Raw genomic sequence first — 11,103 nt, 5'->3', positions numbered from 1 at the left:
CCAAATCCAAATCATGCAGTGCTCCCCTCCTCCATTCTCACAACAGCCTCCTGATCCAGGTACAGGTTCCTCATGAGCACAATCAAGTGCTCTGGGACACCAATTCATCTCAATGACAGCCACAGTTTGTCATGATCCACACAGTCAAATGCCTTTGCTTAGTCAATGAAGCACAGACACCCTTCTGGTATTTCTTACTTTCAGCCAGGATCCATCTGATATCAGCAATTATATCCCCGGTGCATGGTCTCTTCTAAATCCCACTTGAACTTCTGGCAATTCCCTATCTATGTACTGTTCCAGCTGAAATGAGGAAATCAACAACAAACATCATTTAACAATTGGTACAAGGAATATTCATAGCTTGAATGTTGGAAAGCTGGATATTGTAAAAAATGAAATGGAACACATGAATATTGACATACTAGGCATTAATGAGATGCAATGGACCATCTATGACCACTTTGAATCAGATGATAACATGATATACTATGCAGGGAATTAAAAATAGAAGAAGAATGGTGTTGCAGTCATAGTCAAAAAGTAAATTTAAAGAAAAAACAAAAAAAAGTTAAAAAAAAGTAAATTTCAAGTTCTATCCTGAAATACAATGTTGTGAGTGATAGGATAATATTCATATGCATACAAGGAAGACCTGTTAGTTAATATGACTATTATTCAAGTATATGCTCCTACATCTAGTGTCAAAAAGGAAGAAATTGAGAATTTTTACCAAATTTTGCAGTCTGAAATTGACCAAACATGCAATCAGGATGCGTTAATGATAATTGGTGACTGGAATGCAAAAGTAGGAAACAATGAAGCAGGAAGGAACAGTAGTTGTAAAATATGGGCTTGGTGATAGAAATGAGGCTGGAAATAGAATGATTAAATTTTGTACTTACAGTGATTTATTTATTGCAAATATTTTTAAAATTTTATTAGTGTGTGTGTGTGTGTGTGTGTGTGTGTATTGTCAAATTGGATTTGACTGGTACCAGAGGAGATTGTCCCTCTTTTTCCAGGAAAGCATCTGTTGGATTTGAACCACACATCTCTGGGATTGCAGTGCAGTTTCTTGCCACTAGCCCACCAGAGCTCCGTGCAAATACTTTTTTTAAAAGACACAAAAGACAACTTTACACGTGGATTTCACCCAGTGGGCTGCATAGGAATCAGATTGACTGCATTTGTGGAAGAAATCATTGGAGCAGCTCAATATCAACAGTCAAAACTATGCCAGGGGCAGACTGTGGGTCAGATCATCAATTTCTCATATGCAAGTTCAAATTGAGGCCAAAGAAAATTAAAATAAGTCCATAGGAACCAAGATATGATCTTGAATTAATTCCATTGGAATTTCATGATCGTCTACTGAACACCAATGATAGAAGACCAGATGAGCTGTGGGATGATATCAAGGATATCATCCATGAAGAAAGCAAACAATCATTACAAAAACAGAGGAGAAAGGGAAAAGAAAAATTGATGTCAGAAGAGACTTAAGAGATTGCACTGGAACGTCGAGAAGCCAAATCTAAAGGAAAACATGAAATGAAAAAGTTGAATAGACAGTTTCAAAGGACAGCTCGGGAGGACAAAGCAAGGTATTATAATGGAATGTACAGAGAGCTGGAATTGGAAAATAAAAAAGAGAAGAACTTGCTTTGCATTTCTCAAGCAGAAAGAACTAAAAAACAAATTTAGGCCTTGTGTTGCGGTGTTGAAAGGTGCTACAGGCAATGTATTGAATGACCCAGAAAGCATCAAAAGATGATGGAGGGAATTTGCAGACTCACGGTACCAGAAAGAATTGATTGACACTGAAAAATTTCAGGAAGGAATATATAAATAGGAGCCAATGGTAATGAAAGAGGAAGTGGAAGCTTCATTGAAGGCATCTCCTCCTGTACCAGTCAGATCCGATTTGACAGTACATATAAAAAATAATAAAATAAAAATTAAAAAAAAATTTTTTAAAAGGCCCTAATAACAGATGCAGCCTTGGATGCACTCACCAGCCTATGCCAGGGAATTTGGAGAAAGGCTGTCTGGCCAACAGATTGGAAGAGGTCTGTATTTGTTCCTACTCCCAAGAAGGGTTTTCCAACTGAATATGGAAATTATAGAACAATATTATTGATATTACATGCCAGCAAAATACGGCTGAAGATCATTAAAAAATGGCTGGAACATAATACAATAGACACCTATAAATCCACCATTTTACCATGTAACTAGAACATTTTCAATATTATTCACCTATATGTTCTTCCCCTTCTCATCCACAATCTCTCCAAAGTAGATTACTAGTAGTTTTGTGCTTCAGCCTGTTGCATTTCAAAAGGTTTTAATCATATATACCTAAAATCTACATTGTTTCATTTTTAAACCTTATAAAGTTGGTGATGTTCTGAGATTTTTTCACCCCCTCTTTATTCAATATTGTTGTTGTTGTTGTTATGTGCTGTCAAGTTGCCTGCGACTCATAACGACCTTATGTACAACATCCCTAAACCCTGCTCTATCCTGTGCCAACCTTATTGTCTCTGACACACCTACCCCCACTATGCCAGTCACTGAATCAATCCATCTAATCAAGGGTCTTGCTTGTGCTGTCTCTCCACCCTCCCACACATGACATCCCTCTACCTCCTTGCAACATGTCCAAAGTATGTCAGATGAAGCTTCAGAATCTTTGCCTCCAAGGAGCAGCCTGTTCTCACACTGTCTAGGGCAAACATGTTTGTTTTAGCAGTCCATGGTATATTCAATACTCATCTCCAGCACTACAGCTCAGAGGCATCAATTCTCCTTCTATCATCACTAGTCATTGTCCAGTTTTCTGATGCATAGCAAGTAATTGCAAAGACTATGGCCTGGATCAGGTGCACCTGGTCCAATCTACAGATTTTTCCTATTTCAGCTACTTTATTCCCATTTTTCAGCCTCATCTTCCTCAAGTAGCCTTCTCAGACTGCTCTAGAACAGTGATGTTTCCTGCTTCTTAGAACCAAAAAACCTCAAAAAAACTGGACTAAAACTGGACTGAAACTGTGCCTTCACTTTTCCTTTCTCTTAAATGTTAGAAACCCAGTGCTCGCTTTGGCAGCACATATTCTAAAATTGGAACGATACAGAGAAGATTAGCATGGCCCCTGCGCAAGGATGACACGCAAATTCGTGAAGCGTTCCATATTTTCGACCCTGAAATTAACCAGTCTGTAACGAAGGCTAACTCCTTTCACCTACAAATTTCGTCTTTGGATACAAAGCTAAGTGGATAGTCCTTACGGAAGGACTGTTTAAAAAGAGGCAGGGAAAAGAAAAGAAAAAAAAATGTTAGAAACCCAAAGCACTGGTGTCCAGACAACTCCAACTCATGGCCAACCTCCATAAGGTTAAGCCTGTAAATCTTTGCCTTTGAGTCGGAACGACCCATTGATGACCTTCTGGCTGGTTTTCAGAGGCAGATTGCTCATCCTTGTCCAGCCGACGTGGATTCGAACCATGTGCCTTCGGGATTGCAGCACAGTTTCTTACCAATAGGCCAGCAGAGTCCCCCTGCCTGAACATTGTTGTTGTTATGTGCCATCGAGTTGCCTGCAACCCATAGCAACCCTATGTACAGCAGCTCTGAATCCTGCCCTGTCCTGAGCCAAACTCACTGATTCCGATACACCTACCCCCATTGCCCCAGTTACCATATCAATTCATCTCATCTGGGGTCTTCCTCTCCTTCGCTGTCCCTCCACCCTTCTGAGCATGATGTCCTTCTCCGAGGACTGGTCTCTTCTGGCCAGGTGCCCAAAGTATGTGAGACATAGTTTCAATAACCTAGCCTCCGAGGAGAAACTTGGTTTCACCAATGGAAGCATAGTACCTCGTTATCTCCGGGGAGAGTATGGTGGATCCGAGTGACCCACCTTTCACTTCGCAGCACACAGATGAAATTGATCACGGAAGAACGAGCACTGAAGGGGTAGTTAGTTGTGCAGTCCGGGTTCTACTCCCTAGAGAGAAAACTTGTCAGTTCAATTCTCTAAACGACAGCTTTTATTTTACCTGATAATCTATCTAGAGGGGTTTCTGTGAGGAACTCTTGAAATACTGGCTATATATGTGCTAAATCAACTACGAAGTGTCGTTGCCAAATTAACGTTACTTTGGGCACACAGCTCCTTAAAGGGGTGTGTGCATAAAGACTCAGGCCAAGTAACCTTCGCGTGTGTCGCTCTGAGGGCAGGTACCGAATTTCTACCCTTCTTTGGGATCTCTCCAGGCAAAGCCTGCTCCCTTGTCTAGTCCTGACGCCTGTGATAAGTTTGGAAAACGGCCAAGGGGTGAGAGCCTCTCAACTAGCTCTTAAATTGGGCAACAAGTTAGACGCAGTTACATATACGCGTGCGCAGCTCCGCCTTGAGGCCAAAATTGTTTTGCTCGTCTCTGGTTTTTTCCCCCCTCCGGTTTGGAGTTAAATCTTTTGAATACGCATGCGTCCTGTCCATGATGCGGTTGGCTGACAATGCCATCTGTCATTAAAAAAGCTTCACCTTCCGCCCAACGGTAGGAGGCGCTAGGAGTGGATTTGGGTCTTTGTTTCCAAGCAGTTATTAAATGTTAAAAGTAGAGCACTTATCTGGCGCGAGTAGCAAAGTAGCAAGTTGGTTGGCTCTGCTGCTGAACCATCGCTTTATTTGCCTTGTCATAGGGAAGAGAGAAAAGTAAAGAGACCAGAATAAAGGATTGTGGGGTCAGCGCTGCCTCTGAACAGGATCCGAGACATAGACCCTAGTTAGCATTTTATTGAGCACGTATTATGTGCCAGACACTGCCCTACCAGCGCTTTGGAATAGAGTACTCTCTGCGTTCACGAACTCTTAAATCTGTTTACAGGTAAAGATTAAACGAATAATTTAGTCATCTTCCTTCTAATTCCCTGGATGGAAATTTTGTCCCACTCCCACCCCTAATTCTTGAGGCCACACGAAAACCGAGGCTTCTTCCCTGTGGAGAACGTAGGCATTAACTAAGGGCCCGAACCCTGAACTACTCAATCGTCCCCGCCTGGCTGGGTCAGGCGAGGTAGGATCTGGGCACCGCGGCGCCGGCGGGAGCCTCCTCCCGGCTGAGGGCAGTCACTTGGGCGAGGAACTGGCACCTCGGGACGTAAGGGCGGGACTGGGCGGCCTGTGGCCTCCCTGTGGGCAGGCCCGTCGCCCGTCACCAACTTTTATTGGGCACGTGGCCGCTGATGCTCAGTAAATAGGAGTGACTCTGGGCGGCCACGCAGTACAGGCGGGGAGCGCACTTTATGAGGTTGAAAAAACTGCCCAAGCGAGGCCTTAGAGTTGTAAACACGTGGAAACAAAAAAGCAAGTGGGGGAAGGGGAGAGAGTAGAATGTAAATCAGTCTAGAAGCTTTAAATCCTGAGCCCCAAAGCCGATGGCGACACTGGAACCAGACCTCTCTGGGAAGCCAGAAAATCGCTGTGGAAAGAACTCGGCAGGAGACTGGGTTTCTCTGTTTATGAGCTTCTGAGGGTCACCTCCTTGGGCCGCGTACTTAACAATTGTGAAATCCGGCAGGGCTATGACACAGAATGAGTTAAGACTGCACAAAAACAAGGGGGCTGTAAGGGTAATAGTCATTTTGGAGCCTGGGGTGGGGACGCTCTACAACCCTTACACATCCGCTGTTCTCAAACAAGTTTCCACGATCACAAGGCTGGAAAAGTTACTGAGCCCCTGGGACTAAGGGGTGAGTCAGAAGAACATGAGTTTCAGAGAACTGGCCTGGCCTCCTTGGCTGGGACAAATGGCACCCTTTGCTTCCTGTCCCCTCCTTAGGGCTAGGAGCCCAGTGGGTACTAACGGTTAAGTAAGCCCAGGACCAACACCTCTTCTCACCCCTTTCTACCTGGCCCCAAATTAGGCGTTGATAACTACTACAGAAGCTGCAGAAAGTCCCAGCGCCCTTGAGTTTTTTGTTTGTTTGTTTTTTTTAAAAAGCCACACAAAACAACCCTTAAAATAATAATCCTGTTTGTATCACTCCACAGTTTACAAAGTACATTACTTCATTTCAGGCCCTCTAAACACTTACTACCGTGCCAGGCACTGAGCCAGACAACAATAGATGTGGCAGTGCATTATTTAAAGGAGCTTTCCAGTCCTGTGATAGAAACCTGAAACTAGTATCTACATTTCTAGGTAGAAAATGATAATGCTTTAAAGACAAGACAGATTCCCAAAAGAGTCCTCCAATGGAGAATATATAGCTGGCTGGGCATGGCAAGGGAAAATTAGAAGCAGCTTAATGGAGGGAACATTTTAGGTGAAAAAATCTTGAATGATAGGAAGGGTTTCAAAGACAGAAATAGAGAAATAGTTTTTTTGTCTTTAGCTCTGTTCTTTCCTAGGTGCTAGCTCCCTAAACTCGTCTATTTTCATATCTTCCACAACTAGCAGTAGTAAAAATGACTAACACTTACCGCTTATTATGATCCAGAAATAGTTTTAAGTGATTTATATGCATCATTCACTTAACTCTCACGGCAGCCCATTTTACATAAGGCAACCAAGGCACGGTGAGGTCAAGGTACACACTTCTGTCATCTCTCATTTCCAATCCAGATCTTATCATGAGTCAGTTTCATCTATTTACTGGGTGTTCCTATGAAATTGGGCCTCTGCAGGCAGCTCTCTCATACTCCTGACCACTCTACTGCACCCAACTTCCCCTCAGGAGCAAGCAATGTAGCGCCTCTGTAATATTCCAAAGAATTTATCAATGAGGTTTCTCTTGTTCACAGTTAGCATAAGGCTTATAAAGTAAACAAGTCTTTACTGAAATTAGATAGGAAATACACTTTTGGTTCATTTGTTGTTGTTTGTTGTTATGTGCTGTCGATACACAAAATCAATACTAACATGCAGCATGGAGCCTTTAAGTCTTTTTTCCACTCTTCCTTGGCTAGCTTTCTTCCATGGTCCTCAAACTTCCCATAGTCTGAGGACTGCTTTCAGGAATTACTGATGCTATGAAAGATTTCCCTTTTTCCTCTCCCTCCCAATGGGTTGATATAACTTTTGCTGGCCTGAACAATATCCATCCAGCACTACTGCGAAATGGTTTTCATGACCACCCCCAACCCAGTATATCTAAAATGAAACTCTTATCAAAATACCTGTTTGAAACCACAGCATTACCATCCAATCTGTTTGGTTTTTTAAAATTATTTATTTTTAATTGGGTGTATGGTCAAATTGGATCTAAAGAGTTTGCCCCTCCTTCTCCAGCAGAGCATCTGGTGGATTTGAACTGCACATCTTTGGGATTGCAGTGCAGCTTTTTGCCCCTAGGCTACCAGAGCTCCCTTCCAATCTGTTTTTTATCATGTAAACACAAATTTAAAATACTCTACACACAAATTTGGGAGTCATTAACTCTCCTCCCTTTCTTTACTCCTCCACCCTTAGCAGGTAATTCCCAAACTTTGAAAATGTACTCTACTCCTTAACTACTAAATTCATATTATTTCCATCCCTTCCTTGAGTTTGTATTTGCAGGGGATCCTGACTGGCCATTTGCCTACAATGAGGCATTCCTTCCAACTCATTCTCAGAGATATCATTAGAAATGATTTTTAGCGACAGGATCTTTCTGAAATCCAACTGACCACTGTTCCTCTTCTACTTAAAATTCACTCAACTTAGGTATCTCCAAGTTGCCTTTCAAAATGAAGGATGTTTCTTCTACTTACCTCTTCAGTTTTAGAGTTATTATTTTTGACCTGAAGGTAACATTTTCTTATCTGCATCTCTCTCCACATACCATTCCTGTTATAAGAAATACTGCCCTCCCTACTCTCCACCAAATACACCCATTTGCCCAAGGAATGCATCAAAGCTTCAGTTCATGTATATCTCCCCCTTAAGAAGTCTTCATTAGTTTAGGTTTGGGTGCAGTATTGTTAGGTGCCATCGAGTTGACAACTCACATCGGCCTTATGAACAACAGTCCTGAACTTTGCCCTTTTCTGCACCATCCTCCCAATCTGTCATGCTCACACCGACTGTGGGAGTCACTGAGTCAATCCATCTCCTTGAAGGCCTTCCTTTTTTTTTTGCTAACCCTGTTTTCCCCAGTGTGATCTCTCTCAAAGGACTGGTTCCTCCTAAAAATTTGACCAAAGTAAGACAGAGTACCACACCATCCTTGCCTCTAAGGAAAATTCTGGTTATACTTCCTTCAAGACAGATGTTTGTTCTTTTGGCCATCCATAGGATATTCAATACTTTGCAACACAATTCAAAGGCATAGATTATTATTCCTTGGTCGTCTTCATGTATTGTCTTTCAGATGCATAGGAAGCAAGTAAAAAGACGATGGCTTAGAACTGGCACCTCTTAGTCTTTAAACTGACATGTCTGCTCCTTAAAACTTTGGAGTGGTCCTGACAGACTTTCCCAATGCAACATGTCTTTTTATTGCTTGACTGCTGTACTATGGGTGTTGATGCAGAACCAAGTAAAATGAAACTGCTGACAGCTTCAGTCTTGCCTCCATCATCATGATGCGGCTTATTGGTCCAGTGGTGGGGATTTTTGTTTTGATGTTGTAATGTAACCTATATTGAAGGCTATACTCTGATTCTGCAGCAAATGCTTTTAAGTCTTCCTCACGCTCTGTAAGCAAGGTTGTGTGATCTGCTCTTAGATCCTTCTGAAATTTGTCATTTAACAGACTGTTGAAGTGAGCGTTAACTGTTGGTTCTCTTGTCCTCCCCACTAGACTGTAAATTAGTTGAGTTCCCTAGAGGCAGGAGCTGACTTGTTCTTCTCTATCAACAAGAGGGCCTGACACAATGACTGTAATAATGGGCTCAAACATGTTGGGGATCATGAGGATAATAGGGCAAGGTTCTAATCTGTTGTTCATAGGGTTGCTATGAGTTGACTCAATGGCACCTAACAAAAACATATCCTCAGTGTCTAACACAGGGGTCCACACAAAATAGAAACAATGTTTCTTGCATGGCATGAAGATGTGTTCAAGGAATGGAATGAGCTGATTTATCTAGAATCTGAGGGATGCACACAGGCAAGGCATGGTAAAAGCCTGGAAAGGGAGTTAGCCTTCTCAAAGCCTTGAGAGGTAGATGAATGAGACTGGAATTTTTATCTGGTGTGTAGTGGAGACCATTAGAGGGGATTAGATTAGAAGAGCTGGACCAAAGAATGGGGAGGGTGAACTGCAGAGGGGAGAAGCAGGAGTCAGAGAAAACTAATTGCTATTGAAAGTTAATGAAAGAGGCTCAGGAAACTGTGACTTAGCCGAGGCCACACAATTAAGTGGCAGAAATGTGGTTTGGACTAGTTCTAGAATATGTTAAGTCTGGAGACCTTGTACCACAAGAGTTATACAGAGATGGGGTTCAACGTGTGAGGTGGATATTGTTTCATTTAGGATAGGACAGATAACATTGCAGACACAACATCAATAACCATGGCTTAACACGCACACATGTTTATTTCCACTTCACAGTGGTGCTGGATCATATAGCTTGTCAAAAGTGCTTTGATTTTGTAGCACTTCCTCTATGCATATGTGACTCTGCTTGACTATTGAGGCTGGAAATAGAGCCTTCTGAGTGTTCAGAAATGAAAGAAAGAAAGAAGTATTTGTGAGCAATAGTAATGCCTACCCCAGTCTCTATAAGGCTGATGCCTATAGGGAAAGAAGGGCAGAATCAACCAAATCTGAGGAACAGATAATGAGATACACTGAGAGGTTTTGCCCAGGACTTGGGTACTGGGTCAGGGCTGTTTTAGTCTCATCAGGCTGTCTTTCATGAGCTTGGTAAGCTAGGGTATACATGGTTCCACTGAATTCTCATCTGGAGCAATGTCGATGGAAGCTTATAAAGTAGGACAGAAGGAAAGATGGATCTTTTAGTCCTGTCATGTGGGACTCTCCACAGGGCTGCTTTTAAGTGTCCCATAACACAGGATCTGGCTTCCCCCTGAGCAAATGAGGTAAAGGGGAATAAGTGGGGGGAGCAGGCAGACAGACAGGCAGACAGAAAGAGAGACCTGGTTTTTATGACTTAGCTTCAGAAGTTACATACCATTGCTTCTGCTGTATTTTGTTGGTTACACAAACCAACCCTGACTCAATGTGGGAAGGGACTAGACAGAGCATGACTACAAGGCAGGAATAATTGTCAGTCAGCAGGAGAGTCTCATCTGGAGGATGTCATCTTCTTAACCCCATCCTGCTCCACAAGAGAGAATTGAGGTGAAGTCTGTAACAAACCTGTGAGGGATGCAGCAGGACTGCTGAAGATGACACATTTTACAGACAAGGGAGCCTAAGGCTCAAAGACATAGTGACCTGCTGACTCCCTTATATTCTTGCAGCAACAAAAGAACCAGGCAATATTGACAAATGCTGGCATTTGCAGGTCTGCCTTCTTACAGGGGTGCTTCACACCACCTTTGACTCTGCAGCACCCAGCACAGGCTCGGTACAGAAGAGAGACCAAACCCTGTTAACAGTAAGCCAACCCTGACATGCCTCCTCCATGGCGGCGGCCTCTGCCCCATGGCACAGCTCTGCAAGGGTGGGAGGAGGCAGCAGCAGAAGCAACCCACCCTGCCAAGGGGTGCGAGGCAGGTGTGGGAGGCTCTGGGATGTGAGGACAGGGAGAGGCTTTTTGGCTTTATAAAGCACTTCAACAAGAGGTGGTTGTTGTTGTTGCTAAGTGTCAACAAGTCGACTACTCAAAACCACCCTATGCACAATGAATCTGAACTTTGCCTTATCCTGTGCCACCTTCATCTCTCCTACACTTGATCCCACTGTTAAGAGTTGCTGTGTCAAGCTATCTCATTGAGGGTCTTCCGTTACTGACCCTCCATCTTTCCAGGTATGAAGTCCTTCTGCAGGGACTGGCCCCTTCTAGCATGCCCAAAGGACGTGAGACAGATTCACTAACTTTGCCTCTAAGAGCACCGTGGTCGCAATTCCTCCAAGACATACTTGGTGGTATGTTTTAGGGGGTTTTTTTGCAGTCTGTAGGGTACTCAACAAGAAGG

This window comes from Elephantulus edwardii, unplaced genomic scaffold (genome assembly GCF_000299155.1).
Source record: "Elephantulus edwardii isolate Elephantulus edwardi_28Jun2011 unplaced genomic scaffold, EleEdw1.0 scaffold00176, whole genome shotgun sequence".
Lineage (NCBI taxonomy): Eukaryota > Metazoa > Chordata > Mammalia > Macroscelidea > Macroscelididae > Elephantulus > Elephantulus edwardii.
The sequence above is the reverse complement of the archived record's forward strand: the minus strand, read 5'-3'. Positions refer to the sequence as shown.